This window comes from Macaca nemestrina, chromosome 13 (genome assembly GCF_043159975.1).
Source record: "Macaca nemestrina isolate mMacNem1 chromosome 13, mMacNem.hap1, whole genome shotgun sequence".
Taxonomy (NCBI): Eukaryota; Metazoa; Chordata; class Mammalia; order Primates; family Cercopithecidae; genus Macaca; species Macaca nemestrina.
Window position 1 is genome coordinate 60,176,840 of NC_092137.1, and position 14,544 is coordinate 60,191,383.

The 14,544-nt window shown below is 40.2% G+C and overlaps 2 long non-coding RNA genes across 2 annotated transcripts in view; both read right to left on the reverse strand.

The window, feature by feature from the left end:
• LOC139357857 (uncharacterized) overlaps positions 1-13,815 on the reverse strand; it is a 28,638-nt gene extending 14,823 nt beyond the window's left edge. Inside the window, exon 1 of the long non-coding RNA XR_011611755.1 lies at positions 10,840-13,815. This is a non-coding gene — a long non-coding RNA (uncharacterized lncRNA). The remainder of the gene's footprint in view (positions 1-10,839) is intronic.
• Positions 1-14,544, reverse strand: part of LOC139357858 (uncharacterized) — a 276,436-nt gene that overhangs the window by 129,399 nt on the left and 132,493 nt on the right. The window lies entirely within an intron of this gene.

Sequence of the window (14,544 nt, forward strand, 5' to 3'; positions counted from 1 at the left end):
TTCTTAATCCAGTGTGTCATTGATGGACATTTGGGTTGGTTCCAAGTCTTTGCTATTGTGAATAGTGCCACAATAAACATATGCATATGTGTGCATGTGTCTTTATAGCAGCATGATTTATAATCCTTTGAGTATACACCCAGTAATGGGATGGCTGGGTCAAATGGTATTTCTAGTTCTAGATCCTTGAGGAATCACCACACTGTCTTCCACAATGGTTGAACTAGTTTACAGTCCCACCAACAGTGTAAAAGTGTTCCTATTTCTCCACATCCTCTCCAGCACCTGTTGTTTCCTGACTTTTTAATGATTGCCATTCTAACTGGTGTGAGATGGTATCTCATTGTGGTTTTGATTTGCATTTCTCTGACAGCTAGTGATGATGAGCATTTTTTCATGTGTCTGTTGGCTGCATACATGTCTTCTTTTGAGAAGTGTCTGTTCATATCCTTTGCCCACTTTTTGATGGGGTTGCTTATTTTTTTCTTGTAAATTTGTTTGAGTTGTTTGGAGGTTCTGGATATTAGCCCTTTGACAGATGAGTAGATTGCAAAAATTTTCTCCCATTCTATAGGTTGCCTGTTCACTCTGATGGTAGTTTCTTTTGCTGTGCAGAAGCTCTTTAGGCGGAAGTTATTTTTAATATTAATAAAAATGGCAGATAATTATTTCACATTCTACAATATGCTAGATAATTATTTCACATTCTACAATATGCTAGACATTATAATGGGCACTTTGTAGGCACTAACTTAATTCTTGCATCAACCCTATTTGCTAGATATAATTAATATTACTTTATAGACGAGGAACTCTACAAACTTGAAAGAACTTTATGGAGTAATGGAGATCTGGGTATGCCCATAGGCCCATCAAATGACAGTTGAGACTAATTTGGAAGCGATATTAGCTAGATTGTAGGATTCAGCAAATAAGTGAGTATGTTAATGTTATTAGGAACCCATACCTTTAATATAAGAATAAAGGAATGACATAACTAAAATCAAATAATTAAAAACTTGTAAGGTTATATCTGAATGATACAGCTAGATAGATAGATCCACAGACAGGGCTGAAAACCAATGATCCCCCAAAGGATGAGCATCCCTAGAGCTTAGATCTACTTATGATACTACTTATTATATATATATTATATATTATATAATGTATATATAGTATATATAATATATATACACATACTAGGAGTACTGTCAGACTTTTTGCACAGAAATCTAAAGAAACATCATAACCAAATGCAATGCACAAATCTTGATTGAATCCTGGTACCAAAATTTAACTAGCTATAAATGACATCTTAGAAGCTTAAGGAATTATTCTAAGGTATGGTAATGGTAATATGATTATTTAAAAGAACATTCTCATTTTAAGGAGGTATATTCAGAAGTATTTAGAATGAAGTGTCATGATGTCTGCAACTTACTTTCAAATGACTTAGTAAATATATGTGTGTGTCTAAATGTGTGTGTGGGTGTGTGTGTGTGTGTGTGTAGGTGTGTAGAAGATAGGGCAAGTAACAATTTTTGAAACTTTGTGGTAACTGTACAATTCTTCCAACCTTTCTATATGCTTGAAAATGTTCATAATAAAAAGATAGGGGAAAACTCTTCCTCAGATTTCACCCCAAAGCCACCTGACAAGTCAGTCCACTTCCAAGGGTGCTCTTATCTCTAAAATAACACGATCAACTCTCTGAAAGATTGGAGCGCGTTATTATGGTACCACAGAGGATTGGGCATAGTTGAAGAAAAGCTTTCTTATACAACAACAAGAAAGTATTTGTAGCATGAATTTAAAAAGTGTAATCTGAATATTGCCTAAGCTTCAAGTTTATAGACCCTAAATTAAGATGCTCTAGGTTTGTCCCTGATTCTACTGGCACAGTATCCACCACCTGCCAGGGACTCACTTGCAGTTGCCAAAGTGAATGTATGTACTGGGGACAAGAGGAGATAAGAGATTTCCCATATCATTAAATCAGTTGTGTATCCCTTAGCTTTAAAAAAAATAGTGAATGAATGAATGATTAAGAATGCATGGATACGTAATATAATGACTCCTCTCTCATTTATAAAACCATGATGGTATGATTGATTTTATTAGTCAAAAGTACCCTTTCCTTCCCCTGTCATGTGACTTGCTGTGCCTCTCAGCAAGCAGAGAATGCTTCTCTTCCCTACTGTCAGGCTTGGCCATGATTTCCTTTGGCCAGTGGCATCTGCGTGCATGTGATGTGCATAATATCCAAGCAGTTACAGAAATCTAAAGAAACATCATAACCCAATGCAATGTATAAACCTTGATTGAATGCTGGTACCAAAACTTAACTAGCTATAAATGATACCTTGGGAGCTTAAGGAATTATTATTAGGTATGGTAATGGTAATATGATTATTTAAAAAACTGTTCTCATTTATTTTATTTATTTATTTATTTATTTAGTTGGAGTCTTGCTCTGTCGCCCAGGTTGGAGTGCAGTGGCACGATCTCGGCTCACTGCAAGCTCTGCCTCCCAGGTTCACACCATTCTCCTGCCTCAGCCTCCTGAGTAGCTGGGACTATAGGTGCCCATCACCATGCCCGGCTAATTTTTTTTTTTTTTTTTTAGTAGAGACAGGGTTTCACCGTGTTAGCCAGGATGGTCTCAATCTCCTGACCTCGTGATCTGCCCACCTCAGCCTCCCAAAGTGCTGGGATTACAGGCAACTGTTCTCATTTTTAAGAGGCGCATTCAGAAGTATTTAGAGTGAAGTGTCATGATGTCTGCAACTTACTTTCAAATGATTCAGTAAATATATGTCTAAATAGGTGTGTGTTTAAAAGTTATTACAAAGTTTATCTGGTCTTGCATTTTTCTTGCACTCTTCCACCATGAGTTCACATCTAAGATAAGGATGGCTTCTTTAACCAGGGTCCCAGGATAAAAAAAACCATGAATGGATCCATAGTTGATCTTCAGCTTGGAGCAGAGCTGCAGCCAACCTGCAGCCCTCACGTAATGGGAATGTGAAAGAAATGCCTTACATTATAGTCCACTGTTATCCTATAATGTTAGCATGGTAGGAGGGGGGTTGTTACACAGAAATGGCTAACTAGCACAGAAGATAATAACAGTACTACCTTGCAGGGTTCTTGTGTGGATCAAATAACACCCAAAAGGCAGAAAGCATGGCATTTGACATAGAATAGATGCCTAGAAACTGTAACTGTTGTTATAAACAGGTATTAGTCTCACTGCCCTTCTCAGACAAGCTCTGTTTCTCTAGAGTCATCCACACCCATGCCAAGGACACTGACCCACCGTGTTGCTGATGCTTGCCTTGAGCCTCCAACACACTGATGCCAATTCACTATAGATCTCCCCAACACTTTGTGCTGTCTCTTCTCTCTGCCACTGCCCCTGTGTGCTGTCATAATCTGTCTTTGGATCATCTGTGTTTCATGCTTCTGCAAATGTATGCACAGTGGCCAACCCAACACCTAGGGGGTGGCACTGACCCACCTGTCACCTCTGTTACCCTTGGCACCCACTTTCTTAGCTGACTCCAGCTGGTGCTTCATTACTGCCTCACTCCAGATTTCCAGATATCATTGGTCTTCATCACGAAAAGAAATACAGGCTCTTTTTTGCTGTGCTGTTTTGTTGAGGGGGGTGGTGGGCATAAACTTTCCCCACAGAGAGGGGAGGACTCATGCTCCTAGAACAGTAAGTCCTCACTTAACATTGTCAATAGAGTCTCAGAAACTTCAAGCAAAACAATGTACAGCGGGTCCTCAGATAAAGTTATTTCCTTCAACATTGGTTTACTATATGCCAACAAGAAAAAAAAATGGTTTCCTTATATGTCATTTCACTTCAGGTCGCAGTTTCCAGGAACCTACCAATGATGTTAGGTGAGGACTGGCTATAGTTTAATTATTTTCAGTTTTCCTATGGCTTGGATTCATGAGTGCCCCCAGGTGACCAGGGCAGTGGGGCTTTAGTAGAGCTTTTTGTTGCCCCAAAACTACTGTCCTTCACCAAATAAAGAGATGAAGGCTAAGTTGGGCCACTCCTCCTAGATTTATTTTCCGTGCATGTGTGTATATGTGTGTGCTTGTATCCATGAGTGCCTGCCTGAGATGGGGGTGTTTCTCACAAAGCCCCACTGTCCTTTTCTGTAATCTGGCATCTGTCAGAGACTTCACAAGTCTCCCAGGCATGGTCGCCGAAATCTGAATCTCAATGCTGGGAAGGATTTAGTTCATTGCCATTCCAGCTACAGCCTCTCCTAATCAAGCTTGGTTTTCACATTCTATGTTATAAATTAATTTTCACAATAAATTGCATTGAAATATTAAGGGATTCAGGTGGACTAGAATCTCCAGATCAGGGACCCTAGAATTAAGTATCGGATTCCCCTCTACATATCTCCACTCCTAGCTTTGCTGCCAGCTGGCCAAGTTGGCTCAGATGAGCCTCTTGACTTCTCTGGCCTTTAGCCTCTATCACTTGATCAAGTGTAACTTTGAAGTAGGAGTCTAACCTGTAGGTAGCCAGGAGTCTGGAGTCTAACTTGTATGTAGCAAGCTACATACAGCCTATGGGCCAACTCTGGCCTGCCACTTGTTTCCATAAGTAAAGTTTTATTGGAATATAGACACACCCATTCAGTTATGTATTGTCTACAGATGCATTCTCAGTTGTGACAGAGAATGACTGGCTGGAAAAATCTAAAATATTTACTACCTGGTTTAAAGAAAAGGCTGGCTTACCTTTAGGTTAGGTGATGGATAAGGTCTCCTCAAGTTGTAACACCCTGATTCTCTAATTCTTGTGTCATAGCCAGGTGCATTAAAATTTACAATTTTTAGGGAATGGTATCTGAAAAAAATCCATCCTGCCCAGGATTTTGAAATGATTGCTGCTGCAGCAATTCTGCCAAAAACATGACTTATCAGACTGAGACTGGGAGCTGGGCTAGAGGGGAAAGGATCCTTCAGAAGTGAGAGAAGCTTGAGATGGCGGCAGCTTTTTAGCTTTTCAAGGAGACTTTGTGTTTGATAGTGTGCGTGTGTGTGTTTGTGTGTGTGTGTGTGTGTGCATGTGTGTTTGAAAGATCCACATATTCAGTTCCTTTCACATTAATAGACAGCACATGGTTCATTCAAGAGGGAAAATATCTTTCAGAAACAGCATAATTTGCTCTAGTGGATAACAAATAGTTGGAAGTCTTCTCAGCGAGCAACCATTGTATCTGGTTTCAAATTCCTTTTTCAAGCCAAAGAAAATGATGATGATCTCTAAGCCATAACTGTTTTTTGACACAGACCTGAACTCAGAATTCTAAACAGTACTATGCAGAATTGGATTACATTTCATCTCCCTCACCCATCCATCTTCCCCTTTCCTGCTCATTTGCTGTGGCTGCAAAAGTATTGAGTGCTCCGGGACAGATTTGGTTTTCCAAACCATGCAAGTCATTATGAATGGCCTTGTGTCCAGGTAAAGGTTAAGGAGGTCTTTTGTTGTTCTAGTTTAACTTGTCCCTGCCACTGCAGCCTAATCATTCCACATAATAACAGACCTGATACACAGGCCTGAGTCAAAGTCGCAAGTCAATAAATCCATTCCTTCCTCCCTTTCAGGCAAAGTGTTGAATAGTACCGAGTGTGCAGTGTCACCAGATCCTGTAGTCTATCACATCAAGGTCGTCTGGTATACAGCACTGAAAAAAACAACTTGCCTTCTTTTCAGTGCCTTGCACATTTGAGAGAGAAGCATTGCTGTCCAACACACAAGGGTGAATGAGGAGTTGAGAGGGAAAGATTTACCACCCTGCTTTACGGAATGATGGAGCCATTGAAATTGAGGAACATAGGTCCTAGACATCAGCTACCTATGTTGCCCATCCCTTCATTTTGCAAGTAAGGAAACTGATGTCAGAAGAGGGGAAGGGATTTGTTCAAGAACACGTTGCCTCCTAGGGCTAGGACCAGAACATAGGTCTCCTGACTCCCAGTACAGTAAATACTCTCTACTTTGAAAGGGGAAGATGGGGAATGCAAAGGGAAAAGAAGAACAGGAAATCTCTCCCTTCCTAAAAAGGAAACACTAGCCAATTCTACACCCTCCTTACCAGAATCTATTCTCTGCACTCAGATAACGTCCTATGTGTAGATAAATTGTGTGAGGTCACATTCTCACTTAATTTCTATAGGAAAAATATCGGAAACTTCCAAACTTCTAGAAACCTCAGTTTTCTCATCTGTAAAGTGGAGATTATAACAATGTCTGTTTCAAAGAGTTGTGGTGAGGCTTAGACATGTTGAACAGTACCTGACACATGGTATTGGCTCAGCAAGTGCCAGCTCTTGTTGTCATCATTGTTGTCACCAGGACGAGGACAGCTGCTCTGTGCTAATGCGCAGACAGCGGCCCCATCAGCCCCTGTCTTCCTGCATCACGCATGCAGTCTCTTGGCTGCTCTCAGTGGGACAAAGTGTGGCTCACCAAACTATCGTTTCACCTCTGGTGTGAAAATAAAACCTGCTAATAGAGGATCCTTGGAAGTATGCAACCCTGAGTTACAGTTTGTTTGCTTTACTAAGGGACTTCCAGCTCTTCCAGGTTCATAAATTCCTTGTGGTGAAGGGGGGAGGGATTATAAATTAACTTGAATAATAGGGCTACATTTGTGTACCTTCCAAAGGTTTCAATAGCTCCAAAAGGAGAAAAAAAATCCCACTGCTCATCTGCTGTCTCTGTTTTTTCCCTTAATTAGCAGTTGGATTAGGTACACTTGGAGGGGAGGAATTAAAGGCACCAGAGAGAAACCTAAGCCACATGTCAAGAATTTCTGCCCAGGGACCTTAAAAACCATCTTTCCACCATATCTGTAAGATGGATATGATAGCTTGGGCCTGATGTCCTAGCTTCTACCCAATACCTGTTTCGTTTGTTTGTTTGTTTGTTTGTTTTGGCAAAGCCTGGGATTATTTGGCATAATCCCACCTATTATTGTAAAGAGTAAGTCCAGGGAACACAGAGGTCAGGTATAGAGAACTGGGGCTCCTCTGAGGAACTACAAATGTATTTAAAACCTGCGTAGCACACTACCAGGCACAGAGTAAGCATTCTGTAAAACTTCTCCTTTCTTCATAAACCTCTTCTTTGCCTATTCTTCACAACTCTGAAAGCCATACCCTGGAGAAGAATGCTTTCAATCAAGGCAAAGAACAACCCTTATGAGTCAGATGTGGGGTAAAAATGAGTACAAAGGTCTGGCTTCTATGCATTGACCCTGAACTTGTCTGAATTAAAGAAGATATTTATTCTCATGACATTCTGAAATACTGCAAGGATGCATGGAATAATGTCCATTAAATATTGCCTAATGTCAAATAGCAAAACCCTCTTTGCTTGTCTAGGCTAGAAATGGCTGCATAAGTGTTCTCATTGGTACAGTACCATTTTTGTAAACAATACTGTGCAGGCTCAATAAGTTATAAAGAGCCTCGTGAGCCTTGCCCCCTCCATATGAACATCCCCTTTCATTCTTCTTCCCTTTTCGTGTTTAAGTTTGATCCTAAATTCAAAACTTGTACTAAAATAAAAGTGATCACATTTAAGTATGACTTCTATTGCTTAAGTTTTAAAGACTAAATCCTACTTAAGAATAAATAAGAATTTCAAAGAAAATCCAAATTATCATCAACTGTTCCTACTAAATAATCCCATAGATTTTTGTGAAAACCTGAATATCTCAAAGACATGTGTGATATATAGAATATCTCATGTAGGTCAGTAGAAGACATGGGAAGGGAAAAAAGAAAAACGTACATCTTCAAGTGCTGGTAGTGCAATACTCGGGAAATACACTGTATTTTTCAGCCAATGGGATCAGCCCATGTACTGACATCTGATACTTCCTCCAAATAAATCAGTCACGAAGAGAAGCTTAATTTATATTAGCAAGTATGACACCTGAACCACCTTAAAAAAAATGTTAGGAGTGGCCGGCCACAGTGGCTCATGCCTGTAATCCCAGCACTTTGGGAGGCTGAGGCGGGCAAATCATTTGAGATCAATAGTTTGAGACCAGCCTGGCCACCTGGCCAGGTGAAACCTTGTCTCTACAAAAAACACAAAAATAAGCCAGGTGTGGTGGTGTGTACCTGTAGTCCCAGCTACTCAGGAGACTGAGACAGGAGAATTGCTTGAACCCAGTAGACGGAGGTTGCAAGATCGTACCACTGCACTCCACCTAGGCGACAGACCAAGACCCATTCTCAAAAAAAAAAAGAAAAAGAAAAATTGTTAGGAGCTACCCTGGAATCTGAACACTCGAGACAACTTCCCAGAAAGCTCATTCCCAACCATTTTAGAAAGAGTAGCTAAGAAAAGAGTTGTCCATGCTACTGACAATACCCCATAAGAAATTTTTGGCATTCTGATACCTAATACATTTTTAGAAACAAGAAGCTTCACTTTTTCCTAATCCACTGGCAACTTTCATCTGCACAAGCATTTATCCGAGTGTTTTGTTTTGTTCTATTTCATGTATTCTTTATATGCACAGCATTGATATAGGACCCAAAGTGTATGTGTGTGGGGAAGGGATGTAAAATCAGTGTTGAGAGTACAGTCCTATAACCACAGAAGGTGGTGTTCTGGAAAGAAAAGAACTTGTCGTTACCAAGAAAAAGGTTTTTAAAACATATAATATATAAACAAAGAAACCAAGAAATCAAGGCAACAATTATGAATGCAGTGATTATTTCAGTGTGCGTTTTGTATGCCCAGTGCAGTGTCTGAATGAAGTTTTTAAAACAGCATAGATTAATGGCTAAGATTTTAGCCTCAGGGGCTGGACCACCAGGTCTGCATACCAGCTCCACAGCTTACTAATTTGGTTCTGTTGGGTGAGTTCATTAAACTCTTTGTGCCTCAGTTTCCTCATCTATAAAATGAGTATAATAACAATGCCTACCTCATAAAATCATTATGAATACTCAAGTTAATGCAAATAAAGAACCCATACTAATGCAAGCCTGAGAGTAAGAACTCAGTAAATGTGTGCTATTATCCATCCTTACATCATCCCTATGATGAATGCTGTAGAATTGATGAAGGATTGAGACTCAAAATTTTCAGTAACCTGTCAGGCCCAGTGTCATCTCTGCTCATGCAGCTGCTGTCTTCTGCCCTAAAACACTCCTTCAGGTTTCCATCCCTCTCTGTCCCCTACCTGCTATTGCTTAAACACCTCCTCAAAATTCAATTCAGATACCCATTCCAAAGAAAATTATCTGACTGCTCTACCTACCCTCTACTTACCCCAACTTATAGCATTAAGGTAAGTGCTTCTGTCTTGGGCAATACCATAGTACCTACTATCTTCCACTGAAGCTGTCCCCTTACTGTCTCTTCCTCCTACTGGGATATAAGCTCTTTGGCATTGATAGCTCCTAGCATAACGCTTTGCACACAGTAGGCATTTAATAAATCTTTGCTGAACAAATAACAGATAAGGTGGGGAATCACAAAATTAGATTTCAGCCAGCCCTATTAGTCCTCAAAGAGCTCAAAGATTTTTCCTCTTCATAGTTTCTGTTCTCAGGGAAATTTTCTTCAGCCATAGTGGAAAAATGTTAGCCCAGGACCATAGAGCAAAATGCTGTAAATGTTCAGTGGAGAGGGCCCAAGGTGGACAGTGCAGTCAAGGAGCATTTCATAGACAACTCAAGCTTATCCCTGAAATTCGGGTGGAATTAACATAGGCAGAAGAGTGAGAAAAGCCTTTCACACACAAAAGGTGGGAAAGCGCAAGGCATCATAAAAGGATTGCAGCAGCACAAAAACAAGACTGCGTAGACCTTTGGATCCTAGACTCAGGAATCCCATTCCCCTCTGGCACCATCCTCCAATATCTTAAGAAGCATCGCTCTATGGATTATGTAGAATCACCAGGGATATTGTCAACCATCAGTTTCATTAGAAAGCAAGGCTGGTCTGAGGGATAAGATCAGACAGTCTGGATTTGAACTCTAGTTTCAGCCGCTGAATAGCTCTATGGTATTAGAGAATCCTATCAGGCTTAGATATGGACATGTATGAGACAAGCATATACTATCGCTTACAAGGTTATTAAGAGGATTCAAAATAACATCAAGTTGTTAACCCACAACAGGTGTTCAGTAAATGTTAGCTGTAAATCTTAGCCTCACACCTTACACCTGCACCCATACCCACACTTTGGGTATAACTAGAGTTCACATCATAGTCTCAATCTTCCCTGTGAATCCACACCCTCCTCCACACCTCTATGAACTCTCTCCAGCAAGAGTGTTGATGGTGTAATGCTGTTCTTTCCCCAACAAGTTCTGGTCATCGCCAGACCAAAAGATTATCTGATGAAGAGTAGGTTCTCATTAAACCAGGGGAAAAAAGGAAAAGGCAAGCACCCCCTCCCTATAACCACCTTCTAATAGAATGATCAGGAACAGGCAGCAAAATCAATACCAAGCCCCTCTCTGTCACCATTTCACGAGGCAGCTTTGTATGCTTCTATCTTGCACCACTCGCCAGCAAACAAAATGGAGTGCTGTAGTTAATTGAAAAACAGCTCTGCCCTGCCTGCCATAATTGACATTAAGTACTGTTTGGGGTAGGAAATCAGCCATTTCCAATTGATATTAAACGGGAAATCATTTAACATCAATGGATATAAACCAGGCGCAATTGTGCTGAATTAGGGAGAAACGCGTTGGCTCGTGTTAAAAAATGTTTCTGTGAAGTGGGATTTTTCAGAGTAAGTGAATATTAAGTCTGCTTAATACCTGCATTAGGAAAGAGAAGAAACCACTTCTCAGTCTCCCCTCAGGCTTAGAAGAAAGCTGCCAAATGCTCTTTTGGAAGAAGCCATGTTCTAAGGTGGTCTTGTCTTTGAAAAACAAAGTAGAAAGAAGGTATAATCTGGTAGAGCAGATGAAAGGACAGAGAATCTCCGGCAAGTTTATCCAGCATCATCCACCATGCTGCTGAGGGAGAAGCTGGGCTCCTGTGAAGAGTGAAGAGGCATAAACAAGGAATCTCTTGGTCTCCCTCTGAGAAGTCACAATGGGACCACACCCCCGATAGAAGGAAAATAAATAAGGACAAGATATGCATAGGGAAAGATAAGCCATCAGTCTCCCCTCTTATCCAAGTCCATTTCCATAACACGCATTGAGATATTTTGACAGCCGATGACTTCTCCTCAGCCTGTGATATAACGGTGCTGAATGTCATAATCAAAGCAGTGCAAACGCTTGTTCCTGTAGGCATGGCTATCTTATCAATTAGGGCTTTAGAAATGCCTCCATTATTCTCCAAAGAGATAATAAACCAGTTCTGACTTCTGATCCTCCATTTGTTCCACAAGAACAAGAAAGAGAGAGGAAAAAGAAGAGGGATGTAAGTGAAGAATACAAGTGGAAAGAGAAGATGAGAGCCTTATGGACTGGAGAGACAAAAATGAACTGTCTGGGGGAAGAAGGAGGCATGAAGCCACAGTGGTAGCTTCACAGGGAATCTACTGATCCATTTTACAGATGAGGAAACTAAGGTTCAAAGAGCTTCTGTGACATGCCCCAGGCCACACAGCTACTTAGTGTAAGAGCCCAGTCTAGAGCTCCCCTGATTCACTGCCCAGTTTTAGCACCTGATACCACCTCTAAAGAAATAATGAGCAAAGAAAGAGATGAGGAAAAGAGGAAAAACAGTAAAGAATGGAAGAAAGAGTATTTTAGGAGTTAAAAGCTAGACAGTCAGCATACAATTTCTATTTTAGGAGCAAATTGAAAACATCATACCAATATCCGAGTTGACACCCCACATGTGGTTTGCAGAATCCAGCAAACAACTTGTCAGCCCTGCGAGTTTTCTGTCTGGAATGGTGGCAGTTGTAGATATAGACCTCTGAGGGTCTTCCGTCTCGTTACCTGATTTCCGCAGCTAGGCCTTCACATCTGCAGTGTTTCTGTGGCTAAAACAACCAGTCAGGTGTTATCCCAAGGAGAACTCTTAATCGTGAATTCTGAGACAATCTCTAAGACCTTGTCCTTTTAAGTGGGTTTTTGTATGGAAAGGAAATTTGTCCTTTATAGCTCCTTGGATAAAGAAGTTAAATGAGCGTTTATAGAAATTATATATCCCACGAACATCTTTTCTAACAGACAAGCTATCTAGCTTGGTCCATGTGTGGTGAGCAACGAAGGTTACACTAAGAGTGGAGTGTAAGAAAACCGTCTTCATAGTCTGTCCCCTTTTTCAAGACCTAAACTTAACTCTTTTATAATGCTGTACCCTAAAAATGGAGCGTCAGATAAAAGCCTGCCTGCAGAAAAGTCTCCCAAGGGAGGCAGGAAATCAGGAGGGTGCTTCTACCTTGTCCTCAGGATACAAACAGGATGTCTATACCAGGACTCGGGCTGTGTTGAGGGGTGAGGAAACTTTTAGTTTTGATTTTCTAGGCTTTCTCTCCTCCAGTCAATGGCCTTCCCTTTTTTCACAACTGCATGCAAAAAGTCTTTGACTCCTGGCTCCCTCACCACCCTTCACTTACATGCGACAATTATGTGGCTACAACAATGGCCAGAATATCCTTGGGCACACTATGACCCCCTGGATTAGAAAGGAAACACTGAGCAAGCGGGACAATGGGTACTTCACGGGCTTTGTCAAATAGCCTGCATTTGCGAGGTCAAGGCTAATTTATTTATTCATTTATTCATTAAGTCAATCAACAAGTTAGCCTTGCGTGTATACTCTGGGTGAGATACCACACTGGCCAGAGTATCCAGAGATGGATAAAACACATTCCCTGCTCTCAAAGAGTTTGCCATCTTAGAGAATCCATTGCATCTTACTCTTTGCTCAGAAACTACACCTAGAAACAAATGCTTGTATTGATAAAGCTGTCTCATTCTCTGCTCTAGCCTTATTTCAATTCCTAGAAGGTTGATAATCCTTTCTGTCACAGGGTCATTTTCTCTTTCTGGGATGTTTTTCCCCCTGCAACCTTCTCCTTCACCTGTTAGCTCCTATTCAGGCTTCAGATCTTGACCAAAACACCACTTCTCAGGAAAACCTTGTTTCCACATCCAGCCTGGGTCAGTTTTCTTTGTTCTAGCTCTCTTTTCCTTTTCAGTTTGTGATTAGATTTCCATTAATGACTCATTTTATGTTTATCTCTGTCTCCCTGCTGGACAGTGAACTTGGAAGAATAGGGATGGTGGTTGTTTTTGCTCAACATTGACTCTTCATGCCAGCAGAGAGCCTGGAACATAGTGGGCACTCAGGAAATACTGGTTGTTGAATGAATCAAAAGGAAATAACAGAACACTTCTATCAATACAGCCTACATCCTAGTTCTTCATGCTAAATGACCAGGTTGAAACTACTACTTATATAATTACATTGAAAACTTTACTCGAATATACATATATTCTAAGAGTCAGTGTGGAGGTTTAAAAGAATAGACTCTCCCCTCTCACCCTATACAAAAATCAACTCAAAATGGATCAAAGACCTAAATGTAAGACCTAAAACTTGTAGAACAAAACACAGGGGAAACACTTCAGGACATTGGTCTGAGAAAAGATTTTATAAATAAGACCTCAAAAGTACAGAAAGCAAAGGAAAATAAAACAAATGGGTTTATATCACACTACAAAGCCTCTGAACAGCAAAAGAAATAATCAAGAGTGAAAAAACAACCTATGGAATGAGAGAAAATATTTGTAAACTACTTATACAACAGAGGATTAATATCCAGAATATACAAGGAATGTAAACATCTCAACAGCAAAAAAATAAAAATAAATAAAAACTCAATTTTAAGCTGGGAAAATGATATGAACAGACATTTCTCAAAAGAAGAGATACAAATGACCAAAAAGTATATGAAAAAGTGCCCGACATCACTAATTATCAGGGAAATGCAAATCGAAACCACCGTGAGTTATCATCTCACCCCAGTTAGGATGCTTATTATTGAAAATGCAAAAAATGACAAAAGAAAACTCTTATACACTGTTGGTGGGCAAACTAGTACAGCCATTTTGAAGAGCAATATGGAGGTTCCTCAAAAAACTATAAACAAAGTTACCATTTGATCCAGCAATCCCACTACTGGGAATTTATTCAAAAAAAAAAAAAGGAAATTGATGTATGGAAGAGACATCTGTACCCCCATGTTTATTACAGCACTATTCACAATAGCCAAGATATGGAATGAACGTAAGAATCCAACAACAGATGAATAGATAAAGAAAAAGTGGTATACATGCAAAATGGAATATTAGTCAGCCATATAAAAGAATGAAACCCTGTCATTTGTGGCAACGTAGATGAACCTAGAAGACATTGTGTTACATGAAATGAGCCAGGAACAGAAAATCAAACACCACATGTCCTCACTCATATGTGGAAGATTAAAAAATAAAGTTGATCTCAAAGAAGTAAAAATTAGAACAGAGGTTACTAGAGGCTGGGAAGGGTAG